This window comes from Ctenopharyngodon idella, chromosome 14 (assembly GCF_019924925.1).
Source record: "Ctenopharyngodon idella isolate HZGC_01 chromosome 14, HZGC01, whole genome shotgun sequence".
Lineage (NCBI taxonomy): Eukaryota > Metazoa > Chordata > Actinopteri > Cypriniformes > Xenocyprididae > Ctenopharyngodon > Ctenopharyngodon idella.
This window is the reverse complement of record NC_067233.1, coordinates 10,073,749-10,089,920: the sequence shown is the minus strand read 5'-3', so window position 1 is coordinate 10,089,920 and position 16,172 is coordinate 10,073,749. Positions and strand designations below refer to the sequence as shown.

Genomic DNA, 16,172 nt, shown 5'->3' with positions numbered 1-16,172 from the left:
AATAAGGTTCATTAGTTAACATTAATTAACTATATTAGTTAACGTGAACTAATAATGAACTGCACTTATACAGCATTTATTAATCTTTGTTAATGTTAATTTCAACATTTACTAATACATTATTAAAATCTTGTTAACATTAGTTAATGCACTGTGAACTAACATGAACAAACAACTGTATTTTCATTAACTAACGTTAACGAAGATTAGTAAATACAGTAACAAATGTATTGCTCACGGTTAGTTCATGTTAGTTAATACATTAACTAATGTTTAACTAATGAACCTTATTGTAAAGTGTTACCCATATTTTCATAGTTTACCTGCATGTCAGGTGACTATTAACCGAATCAGAGAACCATCAACATGAAAATGTGTAAAATTATTGAAATATTAACTTCTCAAGATCTCAAGCGGTACTTCAAGTAAATAGTTTAGGTTAAAGAGATTCGGCTGAGAAAAAGGCTTGGAAATCCCTGGTCTAATACATGTATCATATATCAGCATGAGATTAAGTTTATGGATTTGTGCTCAGATCATAATCACACTGTAGATGAAAACTGTCAAACAAAGTCATGATGAAATAAATTTGTTATTACTAAAAAGCCAAATATTTCATCATACTGAGTAAAATGGCCAACATCTGGAGGGTGGAAACTAGTTAGTTACTGGATAGATTTGGAGTAATATCCGAGAGATTACTGTAGAAGGCAAAAGCCAACATATCTTCAGATTAATTGACAAAAAAAAAAAAAAAAAAACCATCTGGTTTTGTATTTTATTAGTGACAATTCTTTAAGAGTGCAACATGTCTTTAGGTGTGACTTCAACAACAGCTATTTTAAATAGCATTTTGTGATTTATTTTAGAATTATTAAGCAAAATAATAAGCTGATATGACTTTATATTGTTTGAAAAATTACAAGGAATATTATACTATTATAAATACTTTGTCACTCCGCAGGACCTTTTAAAAAAGTAAAAAGTTGCTTAAAATGCAAAAAAAAAAAAAAAAAAAGACCAGTTATGGAACCTAAATTACACACTTTCACTACTATTTTTAACCTAAAATCTTGATGTTGATATGTATGCATCCACCACCATCTCTGATTTTATTACGGGTTAAATGGGTCAGCTGCTTCCTGACAAAAATGAAATTTCATAAATTGCTTCACAGTGGTCTACATAGTTACAAATGGTATGTGTAAAACTTCACACTGAGGATTGATTTTGAGCTTAAAAAGGTTAAATATATAAAGTTAATGAAATCAAACCATTCAATTCCAAAAGACTTTTTCTTTTTTTCTTTTTCTTTAAAGTACTGCACTCAAATAGAGTCAGGCATAAAAGGATAAACATTAAATAATTTGATTCCTGCATCGACCGCTGTTGTGTTTTGCCAAACTATAATTGCTGAAAATTCCATCGTCCCCCTCCGTCTTCTGCTTTTCCTTTAATCTTTCTACTCTGTCTCCCTCTTTTATTGATTTCCTTCCGATGTGCGGACACAAGCATGTGCTTGTTGTTGTTGCTTTTTTTCATTGCTGTTGTTGTTTTTGTCTACAGGAGAAAATTGAGATCAGATGGGTCTGGCTATGGATGGCTTCACTCTGAAACAAATCAGAGGGCAACAGCTTCTGACCAGCACACAGATCTCTCTCTCTTTCTCTCAAAAAAATGAATAATTATTTTATTATACCCCTCAGAAGATAAACAGGCCTTACTAAACATACAAACCCCTCCATCTGTGATTTAAAGTCAGCACATTCTCAGGAGGTCAGCAGGGAAAGTCATACAACATGTTCCACCAGATCTCCACACAGGCCTCCATTCAGGAATGAACACGGAAGGCACAGACTGCCTCTGTTTGAACAAGTCCGCAGGGTCGGTTATAGAACTGACAGAGAAACTGATTCATTTATGCAGTTTGCCCACTGGCAATGACACCAAAAAGCATAAACCGGACAAAAGACGCCTGATAACGGTGTGAAAATGGATAGCGCCACCTAGTGAAACCGCACTCCCTCAATGACTTCTGCTGTTCATAAAACTGAAAGAACAACAAACGTGCCTGTTTTCCCTGAGCTGCATTACAGCGAGGAATGGGCCTTTAATGCACTCTTGTTTCAACAGCATGTTTTTGGAGAGCTGCATGAGTTTAAGCCCTAAGCACATTTACTGAGGGCTCTGAATTCCTTCCTGAAGACCGTTGCCCAGTAACGACGTGAGACGAGCCGTCCCCACAAACCATTTAAACTCTGAAAGCAAACAGTCGTAAAGAGGAAGAGAGAGACAGAGAGAGAGAGAGAAATGCGGTCAAGGGTATTTTAAAACAAACTCTAAAAAAGGTAGAAGGAGAAAAGAAAAGAGAAAAGCTTACGGACAACTGTTTGGCATTGGGTATATGGAGAGAAGGCCAAATGGATGGAGCACAGCCACTTGCCCCCTCACACACACAAACACATGCACATGTGCAGTGGCCAGCTGAGGTAGCACAGGATGCTTTGGTTTGGCTGGTTAGAGTGCATTTCTAGTTGGTGCCACTGTGTCACAGTGAAGGAAAAGAGCAACTTATTCACAAACTCACACTGCATGCAAAAGCAGCATGCATTTATTTTGCCTACGATGTTAAAAGGTTACAGAATTAACATTCTACACACTGCTGTGTAACAGAAGAGTAGGTGCAAGTAGTATTTCGTTGGCGGGTCTATTTTTTCCACACATAGCACGCTGAAATCAGCAGAAAACAATGAAAATATACTATAAACCTATTTAATAACTCAGTGTTTTGTAATATAGGCTTTTATGAAGCAATATAAAATAACGGAGTGAATTACTCACCCATTGTTTGAAAAAAGACTTCTGTCGCATAGTGACAGGCACACAAACATGGTCTATTCAGTCAGACAATTTAATCAGTATGTAGTCTATGCTCTGAGCAATGGGCTTGTTCCATGGTAAATGCGGCCCCCCTCCTCATGTAAATTAGATTTATTAAGATCAAGTTTATAATAATCACAGGTGCAGCTGTGGTCTGACAGGTTGGGGGGAATCAACACTGAGCATCAGGCGATGGTCGATTATACACAACTATATAAATGTTTGAGTTTGGTAAGATTTTTTAATGTTTTTAAAAGAAGTCTCTTATGCTCACTAAGGGCTCGTTCACACAGAACGTGTCTTTGCGTCTAAAAACGTGAGACGCAGCGCTCAGGAATGGTATTTAAAAAAGTGCAAAGGGTCTCGAGACGCGCTTTTGAGACGTGATGCAATAAAGGCAATAATGGAAATAATAGAAATAGGCAAACAGCAGAATAGATAGACACTATTTTAGACATGGAAAAAAGAAAATAATCGCACTAGCTATGGCATCCTCCGCCATGTTGCCGTCAAATAAAACAGCTGCCATGCCAACTTGCTACTGTAAACAGAAGCTCGTAACGCTTGCCCCGCCTCTGAGTTCTTCTGATTGGTCCACTGTTTTGGAACTGACATTGATGAGTGGCACTGCTTGTAAAAGCTGAAATTCTTTTAACTTGACACGGCGTCTTAAAAACGCGGCGCTCATGTGCGAGGCAATGCGAGACGCAAGCGTCAAAGATGCGAGACGCGAGCGTAGCGGTCATACACGTCCGTCTAGCGCGTGTTTACATAGAAAAACAATGGAAAAGTAGCGCACTGGAAAAACGCGTTCTGTGGCTGCATTTATTTGATCAAAAATACAGTAAAAAATGTAATATTGCGAAATATTACAATTTAAAATGACTGTTTTCTATCTAATATATTTTAAATCTATTCTATCTAATATATAATAAAATTAATGTTTTCTTATCTAATATATATTCAATATATTTTGAAATTGTATTTATTCCTCTGATGTCAAAGCTGAATTTCTTCAGTGTCACATCCCCAGTGAAAAAAACCTATACAAAAATGTATTTAAAATGCATTTATTTCATACTTATTACAAACCATTAACATATACACATTACTGACATATCGCTTGAGACTTACCGATAAAAATATTATAATTACATTTATTTGGAGTACTTCTTTATTGCACAATGCACATTTCTTAATATTAAGCCTAAAATGTGTTTCAATATAATTATTAGTAAGGATCCCTGTATATCAGTCTTTAAATGCAATATTTTTAAATTATACTTGCAATAGTTCCATTTTAGCACAATAAAATATACTCAAGTTTATTCTTTAATTAATTACTTCCGGATAACTAAAGTCCAAAATAAGCTGTTCCAATTTAGCAGACTTTAAGTATATCAATTAAGTATACCAAAAGTACATTTGCAGGGGATTTACAAGTACATAAATATGTAAATGTATTTGTAGTATACTAAGCATAAAATAAATGTATTTCAAATACATTTTGGTATATTTATTTTTCATTAGAGATGATCCCTCAGAAATCATTTTTATTCATGCACACTTGCTGAATAATACTTAATCAAAAATAATAAAAAATCTTCAAAAATAATCAAATCTATTCAAAATATGTTTGTTTTTAATAAATGTAGAATATACCGAAATTTGTAAGTTAATGAAGTTTAAAATAACCACCACTAGTAACCACAGGAGAACAGCACCAGTTGTAAACACTGCATAACCTACATCTTGCAGTGTGTCTTTAAGTGGACTTGTTGCTGAATAAAAGTCTGTTCCTTGTCAAACAAACATGGTTAAAAGGCAAAGGGAAAAAGAGCGATACCAAAAACTTCTGTTCCCACATCCCCACTTATAACTCCCCAATGGCCAACTCCTGATAACCATTTTACAATTTATTGCAGTTAATAAAAGACCCAGATATCACTTTATTTTCTGTCTTTGATCAACACTATCAGAGTGAAAACACAATGCGAGCCTGAAGCTGCAGCGCTGCTACTGCTGTGAATACTGGAGAGCCTTTAGGAAGCACAGAGGATACGACTAAAACAAAATATGCTTGATAAATCATGAACAAGCCTCATATTTGAGGACTCCCCTCCTCCTCTTTCTCTCTGTGGTTCAGAGGCTTTGGGAACATGGAGCTCATGGAATGCAGTGAAGCCCAATGCAAAAAATGCAATTAGTGTCTGTTCAGCCATGCGATCTCTTCTTTCCCTGCACAGAACGCAAAGGAAAACTCCACTCACAAACTCATACAAAAGGCTAACATATGGCAAAGTGCTCATGGCAGAGCAGTTGCGAGAGAGACGCAGTGACCACAGACCTGTTGCTGAGCCCTGTGCCAGGCCTGAACTCTGCTCAGGGTCAGCGCTCAGAGCAATATTGTAATGCCACATGGCAGTTTACTGTTTAATCAAGCAGACAAGCAATGGAGCGTATAAGAGGAGAAAACTCACAGACGGGTTTCTGGAATTTATAAAACCATGACTAAACAATGATTAGCCCAGTGAGGATCTCATGCAGAAAACCTGCTGGCACAATGATATGGTCTTGTGGGTGTGTTGCTTTGGGTTTACTAAGGTGTTTGCAGTGTTTTTTTTTAGTGTGTTGCTGTGTGGTTGCTATGTGTGTACTTACTGATCCAAGGCAACAAATCATAGAAGTCTTTGTGATAGTCTGGTCCCTAAGTATGGCTCAGTATCCCTACTTCAATGAAAGTTTATGGGATTTTCAACTGTTTTTACACCACCACATGAAAATCTTACTCTCTTCCTAAAATATAAAGGCGGCTATATATATTCATGTACATATTGTTCAAAGGTTTAGGGTCAGTAAAAGAAAAAAGAAAAAGAAAAAAAGAAAAAAGTATGAATAATAATATAACGTAACATTTATAATGTTATAAAAGATTTCTATTTCAAATAAATGTTCTTATGAACTTTCAAAAAGTCCTGAAAAAACATTGATAATAATAAATGTTTCTTGAGCAGCAAGTCAGCATATTAAAATGATTTCTGAAGGATCATGTGACACTGAAGACCGGAGTATGCTGATGTTCAAAATTCATTAAAAGTGTATGAAAAACAGATATTTTAAATGTGTGTAAAATGTTACATGGAAAATATTTCTATGAAGTTGACACGCTATCTTTTTTAAATCATTAGAGTACTGTTAGATGTAGAAACCTAAAGAGAAACATAAAATTCATCCTCTCAATAGAATAAAACAATTGTGATTAATCGCATAACTTCTGTGAAGATTTTATAAAGCAAAATAAAATAACAACAATGTCAAATTCTATAAATAATTATTTATTTTTCCCTTCAAAAACCCTGATTTGAGATACATGTATCTGTAGCATCAACATAAAGTGAGTGTTATACGTAAGCAATAAGGTATGAGGGGCTGTGCTGTATCGTGAATAAGTCATGGCTGAAGGGTGTTGTTAGACACAATGCGAAGCGGAGTGCAACTTTCATGAAGTAAACATTTTCTAAAAGCATTCCTTCCACTGGAAAAAATAGTCCCTGACCGTGAACAGCAACAGAAGTTACATTTTCACGCCATTAGACGGCGGCAAAGACTGTCTTTATGAGTGTGTCAGTCAGTAGCGAAGACTTTAATATTGAAAAGACTGAATTGTTGTGAACACGGAACAAGACGCAACGAATAAAACACAGCTATTGACCAATCAGAATCAAGGACAGGAACTAACCGTTTTATAAAAGAATGTTTAAACTTAAAGTTAGGGCTTTGTTTAAATCCTTGAAATTTAGTTTGAGCAAATAGTTATTCTTGCATTAAAAAGCACCTTTAAATATTGCTAGATTAATTCCTTATTTCTGCTCTAAAACAGGGTTTGTAGCTAAATGAATTTCTCTTTTGATCTCTTCCCTCAGTCGGTCTTGCAATACTGAAAAAAAAAAAAAAAAAATCGACCTACTGTGGAGAAAACATGAGAGGACAAGATTTTTTCTCCGTCTCTCTTTTTGGTAACCACAACACACGCTGTGGGGCGGCAGTGAGCAGCTGAGGGTTGTGTACGGCCTGGGTATAAAGACCCCAGAGGGGACGGAGATAAAGCCTGTGGTTTGGCCCTCACACTGCAGCACCATATCCAGCATGTCACTGCTCTGAAGTGTAACCCAAATAGGGTCAGTACAGGGACACGGCTTCCCTCTACGGCAACCTACATGTTTATGTGTTTGAAACCGAGGAAACCGGATGAAATGTAGCGAAGGACAGATTTTTTTCCATTCCACCTCTGATTAGCATCATACCGTGTATTGTGCCTGCTCAACACGAAAAACGAGCATGTCTGGACATGCGCCGTAGCTTGTGGTCTGTTCATATAGTGCTCTGTATGCTGCTGTGCTACATGTGCAAAAGCTACACTTACATTACCATTCAGAAGTTTGCGGTCTGTGAGATTTTTTTTTTTAAAGAAACAATACTTTTATTCAACAAGGATACATTAAATTGAAAGTGACAGTAAAGACATTTATAATGTTACAAAAGATATCAATTTAAAATAAATGCAGTTCTTTTTGAACTTTCTATTCAACAAAGAATCCTTAAAAAATTTATCAAGGTTTCTATACAAATAGCAGCACAACTGTTTTCAACATTGATAATAAGAAGAAATGCTTCCTGAGCAGCAAATCAGCATATTAGAATGATTTCTGAAGGATCATGTGACACTGAAGAGGACAAATGGGTTACCATACTTGGCCTTCAAGGATTAGTTCACTTCAGAATTAAAATTTCCTGATAATTTACTCACCCCCATGTCATCCAAGATGTTTATGTCTTTCTTTCATCAGTTGAAAAGAAATTAAGGTTTTTGAGGAAAACATTCCAGGATTTTTCTCCATATAGTGGACTTCAACAGCTACCAATGGGTTGAAGGTCCAAATTGCAGTTTCAATGCAGCTTCAAAGGACTCTACATGATCCCAGCCGAGGATAATTTTCTAAAAAAAAATACTTAATTAACCAAAAATGCTCGTCTTGCACTGCTCTGCGATGTGCAATGCATTACATAATCACACTGGAAAAACTCCATCTCATTTTCTCCTCCAACTTCAAAATCGTCCAACATCGTTGTTTTACCTTTTTTTTAAAGTCCGTTTGACTTAGTCACAATTGCTTTGTAAACACTTGCTCGGTACTTCCTACATCACGAGTGTCGCATCGTGGAGCTAGTGCAAGACGAGCATTTGTGGTTAAAAAGTATATATTTTACTTTTTTTTTTTTAGAAAATGACCGATTGTTTCACAAGATAAGACCCTTATTCCTCATCTGGGATCGTGTAGAGCCCTTTGAAGCTGCATTGAAACTGCAATTTGGACCTTCAACCCATTGGTAGCCGTTGAAGTCCACTATATGGAGAAAAATCCTGGAATGTTTTCCTCATAAATATCTTGGATGACATGGGGGTGAGTAAATTATCAGGAAATTTTAATTCTGAAGTGAACTAATCCTTTCGTGTCACTTCACAATATTACCGTTTTTACTGTATTTTGGATCAAATAAATGCAGCCTTGGTGAGCGTAAGAGACTTCTTTCAAAAACATAAAAAAATCTTATCGATCCAAAACTTGGTGTACACCACTTCTGTGCTTTATTCTGGAGAAAAACGAACACTCTCAAATGCTCGCAGCGCACATCGTTCTTTAGAAAATAATCTGAATAATCGAATAAGCCTGGTGCTTAACCTCAGTGTAATTTCGTTTGAATTGTAATTTCCTGCATTCTTAAAATGATTACATTATGACCTCTGCCCTACATAGAGCGCTTTTGAATTTCCTCATTCATATGAAACCAACCAAAGGTCACGCACACATAAACAGCCCCAAATGCTCCGGAAAGAGGGTTTTTTGTGGATAGGTTAGGACCTTACAACCACTTTAGCTGTTGTGGTTCATACTTGAAGAAAGAAGGGATAACAGCAGTACATTTCCACTGTGTGAGTCATGGAAACTTCAATACAAACCCGCATGTGCGCACAGATTTCATGCATTACTCAACATTTATTGAATTTGAGGTGATAAAGAGGGGGTTTTGTGGGCATTTATTCCCTTTTTCTCTCGCCCAGCGTCCCCTCTCACCTGTCTGAAGCAGAGGCAGTCACGCAAGACATGGTGCATCTGAGACAGATGAAAGAGACAGATTCATTTCCCAACTAATACCTGTTGGGACAGGAGCACAAAGAGCAGGCCTCCTCTAGTGGCCTTGGGTGTGGGCTTCTCCAAAGATGATTTATGAGTGTTTTACCACATTTGTCTAAATCAGTTCCTTTGCAATCTAAACAAGTCCATGTGGTAGCTTCCCCAGTGCTGTAACAAAGCCATTTATCAAAGAAAGCAAGCAAATTACAGATTTGTGTGCCTTTGAACAAAGATATGTTTCATTTGAAGAAAAAAAGGAAGCAAAGCTACACGATTTCAGAGAACTGGGCTTCCTTGTTATGCTACAAAAGGGCTTTTAATTGTTTGTATAACAAAAACATGGATGAAAGTGTGACAAAAGGAAATATACACACATGTGCTTTATCCTTTAGAGAGTTGCACTTTTCCCAATAAAAAAATGAAGTTAAAAAAAGAGAAAAGAATTCAGTGTCCTTTTATCTAGCAGTGTAAATGTTGGCATGTTTGCAGTAAATGCAGGCGATTGTTTGACAGAGTAGTGGGAGCTAAAAGGGTTTCTGATACGAGGGCCGGCGGCTAAATCTAATTAGTGTCTGAGGACAGGCTTCGCTTGTCTTCTGCTCCAGGAATTGACATGTTATCGCCATCGTTCCCAGAGTCATGTGGTCTGACAACAGTGCATCTGATATCACCATCTGACTCCCAGCTCAGCATTCTCTCATGGACACACTATGTGCGCTTTTTAGCAGTGGTTCTTAAGCAGGGAGCCGAGACCCACTAGGGGGCCTCAGCAATCCTTATCCATAATATGGGGGGAAAAGTCGAAAAAGGGAGTCAAAAAAAGTTGAAAACCACCATTTTAAAGGGATAATTCACCCATTCTGTGAAACACACAAAAGAAGATATTTTGAAGAATGTGCTGGCTGCTCTTTTTTATGTTACAATAAACAGGCACTGAAGCTTTAAAAAAGATCCATAGGCAGCTTAAAAGTATCATATGCACTAGAGTCTTCTAAGGCCACACAATAGGTTTCTGTGAGAATTAAACTGACATTTAAATCATTATTCAGTAAGCTGAATAATTCTAGGTAAAAAATGATAAAAGTTAAATAATTTTTTGTCAATGATTGATTATAATATAATATAATAATACTGATTTATATCTTTATTTAGGCCTAACTTTTTCCTTTAGGCCTAACTATATGTTCATGTACCCTCTGATGCTCTTTGGTCATTTTTGATCGAAAAATTTTACGTTTTGTTTTTTATAGAATTTTTTACTTCATTGGACTGCTACGAAACTTGGTAAAGGTTTTGGCACTTGCTATGTGAACACACCTACGCAAAAAAAATAAATAAAAAAAATATCATGGACATGATTCAACAAAGTTAAATGGTCCTGAAAAAAAATAGTCACACTTGTGCTCCTCATGGTCAAAAATGACCGCATTGGAAATGAATGGGAGATGAATTTCATTTAGTGAAAACTTTTGGTATTGCAGCCAAACAAAATCTTACTGAAAGCTAATTTTTGGAGATATCAAGCTCAAATTTGGAACACAACTTGTTTAGATTTATGGCTTTGATTTTAATGCAGTTTCAGAGTAAAACATGTTTTTGAAAATATATATTTCATATAAAAATTTAAATTGTATTTTTTGTGCATTTTTCATAACAATAAACGTAAAATTCTGTAACTTGTTTTAGTTAACTTTTTTCACTTCAGCAAAAATTTTCCAAGTGTCATCTTTAAAAAAAGAGACTAAAATTAGTATTTAATTTTATTTCAAAGTATTTCATTTTCAGGTCTATGCTCAAAAAGTGAATAAGTGGATTATAATTACAGCGTAAATATAATTTAGTACCATAAAATCCCCTAAAAATACAAAGTATTAAATTAAAAACTAAAATATAGAACATTCATTTTATTGAAAAAATAATAATAATTTGGTCATTTTTGACCAAAACGTGAACAGCATCGGAGGGTTAATTTTAGACTACTACAGTTATCTAGCCAAGAGAAGTCTATTGTCTATTACTTGAACACTATTTTCCCCATATGTACAGTATAGGTCCTGTGTTATCTAAAAGCCTCTTGTGTATCATCTAATTCCACAAGCTCCCTTTTGTTTTAAAATGATTTTGACAGCTCTGATCTATAACCTGACCCATTTTTCACAATTATGCAGACAGATGTAAAAGTATAATATGATCTATACAAGCAGCTTGAAAAGATCCATACATGCAGTCTAGAAATGTGTGTTTCTACAGTAATGCCCCAGGTCTTATCTTAAGCACTGACACTGAGCAGTACACCTCGTGTGAGTGTGCACTCTTTCCTCTTCAGTCTTGGTCACATAATCTAGCTGCTACATTGTAGAGACACTGATTTGAGTTGTGAGGCACCCATAACAAAAGGAAAGAGAGACAGAGGAGACCCTATGATGACCTTGCACAGAGAGGAAACAGGAAGTGACACCTCTGACCCGCCGAGAGGCTCCTGTTGTGTTTTCCAGTGAGGCCGCTGATGGAGCACCGCGTTTCTCTGAGGTTCCTCTCTCAGCTCATGCTGGGAGATACGGACGAGTCATGAGAAACAGCACATAGAGTCAAATCTCACAGGGAGCCCAAGGGAGGTTTGAGTTACACTACAGCCTGAGAAACAACACGGCTGTAACCCTTCCACCTGTATGCTTCTCTCCCTCTCACACAACCACATCTCAAAGTATTCAATCTACAGCATTCTCAAGGCAACAAGAATCATGTTTGTCAGGAACACTGACCCCCAGATGCGAGGCAAGGTTCCTGGTGGGGTGACAGAGCATATCTGGGGAGACCATGAAGTGTCACTTTCCTAAATAAGAACTAAGACCAAAACTACTGATGTAAAACTAAGATAAAATAAATAATAAAGTAAATGAAGAACTAAAATATAACCTAACTATTGTTAGTAACACAAAATTACAAAAAAAAAAAAAATCATCAAAAATAATTTTGTACATACAATCAGAATATTTGGGGATATCTGCAGACTATTTTAAAGGGATAGTTCACAAAAAATGAAAATTCTGTCATTAATTACTCACCCTCATGTCGTTACAAATTCGTAAGACCTTCGTCCATCTTCAGAACACAAATGAAGATATTTTTGATGAAATCTGAGAGCTTTCTGTCCCTCTATAGACAGCTACGCAACTACCACTTTGACGCTTCAAAAAGTTCGTAAAGAGATCGTAAAATTAATTTATATGAATTGAGAGGTTTAGACCAACTTTTCTGAAGAGATTAAATTGCTTAATATGATGAATAGATTTAATTTAAGCTTTTATTCACATATAAACATTCATGTGTGAGAACAATGGTTCAAACAAACCAATGGTTCATTCTCGTGTGTTTCGCAAGAGGTTTGTTCTCACGCAACAAGCAGGTTGAATTTTCAGCATCATTACTCCAGTCTTCAGTGTCACATGATCCTTCAGAATCATTGTAATATGAAGATTTGCTGCTTTTTTCCCCCATTTTCTTTGATTAATAGAAAGTTGAAAAGAACAGCATTTATTTAAAACAGAAATCTTTTGTAACATTATAAATGTCTTTACTGTCACTTTGATCAATTTAATGTATCCTTGCTACATAAAAGTATTCATTTCTTTAAAAAAAAGTCTTACTGACCCCAAACTTTTGAACTGTAACTAACAAAACCAATGAAATTAACTAAAATTATACTGAAATTTAAAACGAATCTGAAAACAGTTTTAAAACAAAAAGAAATATGAAAATGCAAAACTAGTCTTGACAGAGACATGTAGAATGATGTTACCATAGATTAACTTCCTGAAGTCTTTGTTTAAGCAGTCCAACATGACAATTTCTGGCTCGACCAATGGCTTAAACACTGTCTGTCTGCACAACTGTAAACAAAGAACGAGGTGATACAGGTGTTTGTGAACACTTCAACCACCTTAATATGCCCTACATGCAGTTTTGTTTATTTTGTATTGCTATTATAGTAAATACTGCAGTTCTGGTCTGTCAGTGTCTCAGGAAGTGCCCTCTGTAACATTTCCATGTCACAGGAAGTCTTTCCAGCAGAACAGGATAACAAATATGTCCTGTTAGTAAACAGGTTTGCCGGTGACCATATAGGTGTAATATTTCCTTCAGCACAGATGAGCTGTGGTTGTAGGGTTGTTGTTGGCTGGCTGTGTGGTAATTGTAGCCAGTGGGGTGGCTGAAGTGGGTGGGGGTAGATTGGTGGCAGTAGGGGGGCACCAAACTTCTGGCCTCCGGGATGAGGGGGCTTTGCTGAGAGGACTGCTGGGAGGAGGGTCTGGGGGCTTCAGCCTCATTAACAGCTAACTAATTGGAAGGAAAAGACCTCTCATGTGCTCTGTCTGACCTCCTAGACAGCAGGGGAGAGAGGAACAGATAGATGAAAAAGAGAGGGGGATGGAGGAGAAAGGAGGGAATGTGAGAACCTACTGTACTATAGAGGGAACGGCAGAGGAGAGATGTAAGAAAATGCCCAGATGTTGCCTATTTCATAGCTCAGGAGACTTCATGGGGTTTCATTTAACTATCAATTTCGTCTCAGATGTTTCTTTTAAAATTCCTTAGTGAAAATAAAAATAAACACAAATGAGACAATTAGAAACTTTGAGACTAGCTTGACAAGTTACTCTTTTGTAAAAAGTACTTTAACTTTAGCTACACTACTAGCTACTGATAAAAACTAGCGAAGTAGAGCGAAGCAAAAGCGGCAAAATCCTTTTAAAATACATCACTAAAATAAAATGAACTGATATGACTCAAATTAAATTTGAATCTACATTATAGAACGCTGGCCTCTCTATCACCATCTGCAGTTAACACATAAAAAAAAATTCCATGATTTTTTTTTTTTTTTTTTTTGATGTTTATGCACTGCTTTTCTGTGTGAAAGAATCTGATGGTTTGAGGTATACAGATGGTTCCCTGGGATCACTATATTGGAACAGATCTGTCATTCTACCACAAAACTCATTGAAAGCAAGAAGAAAGCCCTACAAGCTATATATCCAAAAATATGTCAAACAAAACAAGCAAATAGCATATCTGCCACCACAGAACTTTTTTTCTCTGTTTATGGAGTCAAGGTTGACTGGCATATACCTGAATATTCCTGAAATTGATTGTTGGGGGGGTCCATATCATTGCTGTCTAGGAGAAACAATTGAGATATTAAAAGGGACCTTTTATGTAATGACTTTATGTTTTTAAGGGTCTACTAGAATAGGCTTTCATGCTTGAATGTTCAAAAACATTATTTTTCACATATTTTACATTATTGCAGCACCTCTCTTCCCAGTCTGTCAGTAACGCTCTGTTTAGCTCCTGTTTAGCTCCATATAAAGTGAGTGCCACGGTGAACTGTATAATCATGACAGGTTTAGATTACTCACAGAGACAGAGAAATGTTTTGCGTTCATCTGCAGATCCACCGGAGCGCATGGCTCAAATGTACTAAGCATTTAAAGTCATTTTTGGTTGTTTGAAATATTCGATGGATCAATTTGTGCCTCGATTGGACTCGTTTATTTAATAACATGCAGTCAATTGTGATAAAACTTCCCGATGTTTTAGACATTGGCATTTTTGATACTGTCGCTGAATGCGGTTGTGAGTGCAGAAAATGTGCAGGCTCGTATTAGGCGGCACTGCCATATTAGCCATTAGAATCTGCTCTCAAGTTTTGTTTTGTTTGAAACATGACAGGGAATTAGGGATGAACATAAACTGATTACGTCGACCCGTCGTTTCAGCCCAACTACTAACGCAACTCAACCAGGCCTCGCCCCTTTTTTATATATGGGAATTATTTAAATGAGCAGTATTGTGACGCGTACGTTCTCAGAAGAAAACTCAAGACTACAATCGAGAGATACAGAGAAGTCCATAATAGGACTTTCTTATTTATGACTTTCTTACCAATGAATGACAATCAGAGAGGGAATAGAAAAACTAGAAAGGAATGAAAATGTAAAAAGTGGGGAAGTCTTTGAAAGAGACAGTTAAAGAGAAAGGGCTGGAGGAAAGAGACCACATGAGACACTGAGGTTGTCAGAACAAGAAGACTGCATTAAAAGGAACTATTTTCTAAAAGGAAGGATATCTCTATGGGAGTTTTTGGTGTGAGGGCCACAGCAGATCAAGCCGTTGAGAACAGAGACATGCAGAGACCATCAGGAGAGGCGCTGGGATCAGGGTCGAGCCCAACCCCCATTCTACTCTGGATTTATGGAGGTCTTTCTAGACTGCTTTAATGTCAGGTGTCACAGTTTATTTGAAAAACCCTCACAGTCCTGCACCTTCAAACGAACCAGCATCCACTGAAACACACATTAAGCAGCCATTTGAAGTGTGCACACGTGTGTGTGTGAGAGCATTTGTCTAAATATGTGTTTGTGTGTACTTAGACTCAAGCGAACATGGCAGGGTTTGTTTCTCCAAACTACCACCCATGGTTAAATCTCATTAACTTCACATACCATCACCGAAGTGTTCGATTGAACCAGTAAATTTCATAGTATAAAAATAGTACAATACAGATAAATTTTGATAAATTTGCATATTGGATAAAGGTGATCTCAAAGTTCTCATCACAGAAAACAGCCTGTGAAAAACTACAATCGTAATGGTACACCTTCAAACGATCATGGTATTACCATGGCACACTCAACCAGTAAGCAAACTAAATGTGCCAGTGGCAATTAAAAACCCCCAAAATCAGGATATTAACATGGTAAATGTACACTACAGTGAAAAGTTCTGTAACTGTTCCCTTTTCCAATTTGATTTTGATGCGAAGAGGCCTTTAGAGTGTGGTAATTTTTGGTACTTCTTATTAGAGTCGATGAAGTGTTGAATATAAAGGTCCTGGTAGAGTCAGCGGCTACAGGACGTGAGGCTCCGTGCTGGAATGTGGAGCTCTGGTTTGTTTTGCTGTCTGCTCTCCTGCCTTACCTGCGGCCCTCCCTCCATCTCTCCCTCTCTGCCGCTGGATCTAATTAGGTGAAGGAGGGCTGCGGGACTGGAGTGTGTCACATACAACTCAACACAGCCAGGAAGGAGAGCGGGAAA

At 36.9% G+C, this 16,172-nt stretch overlaps 1 protein-coding gene across 3 annotated transcripts in view; it reads right to left on the bottom strand.

Moving 5' to 3' along the window:
• gpc3 (glypican 3) overlaps nt 1-16,172 on the bottom strand; it is a 146,158-nt gene that overhangs the window by 21,757 nt on the left and 108,229 nt on the right. The gene's annotated exons all lie outside the window — the stretch shown is intronic.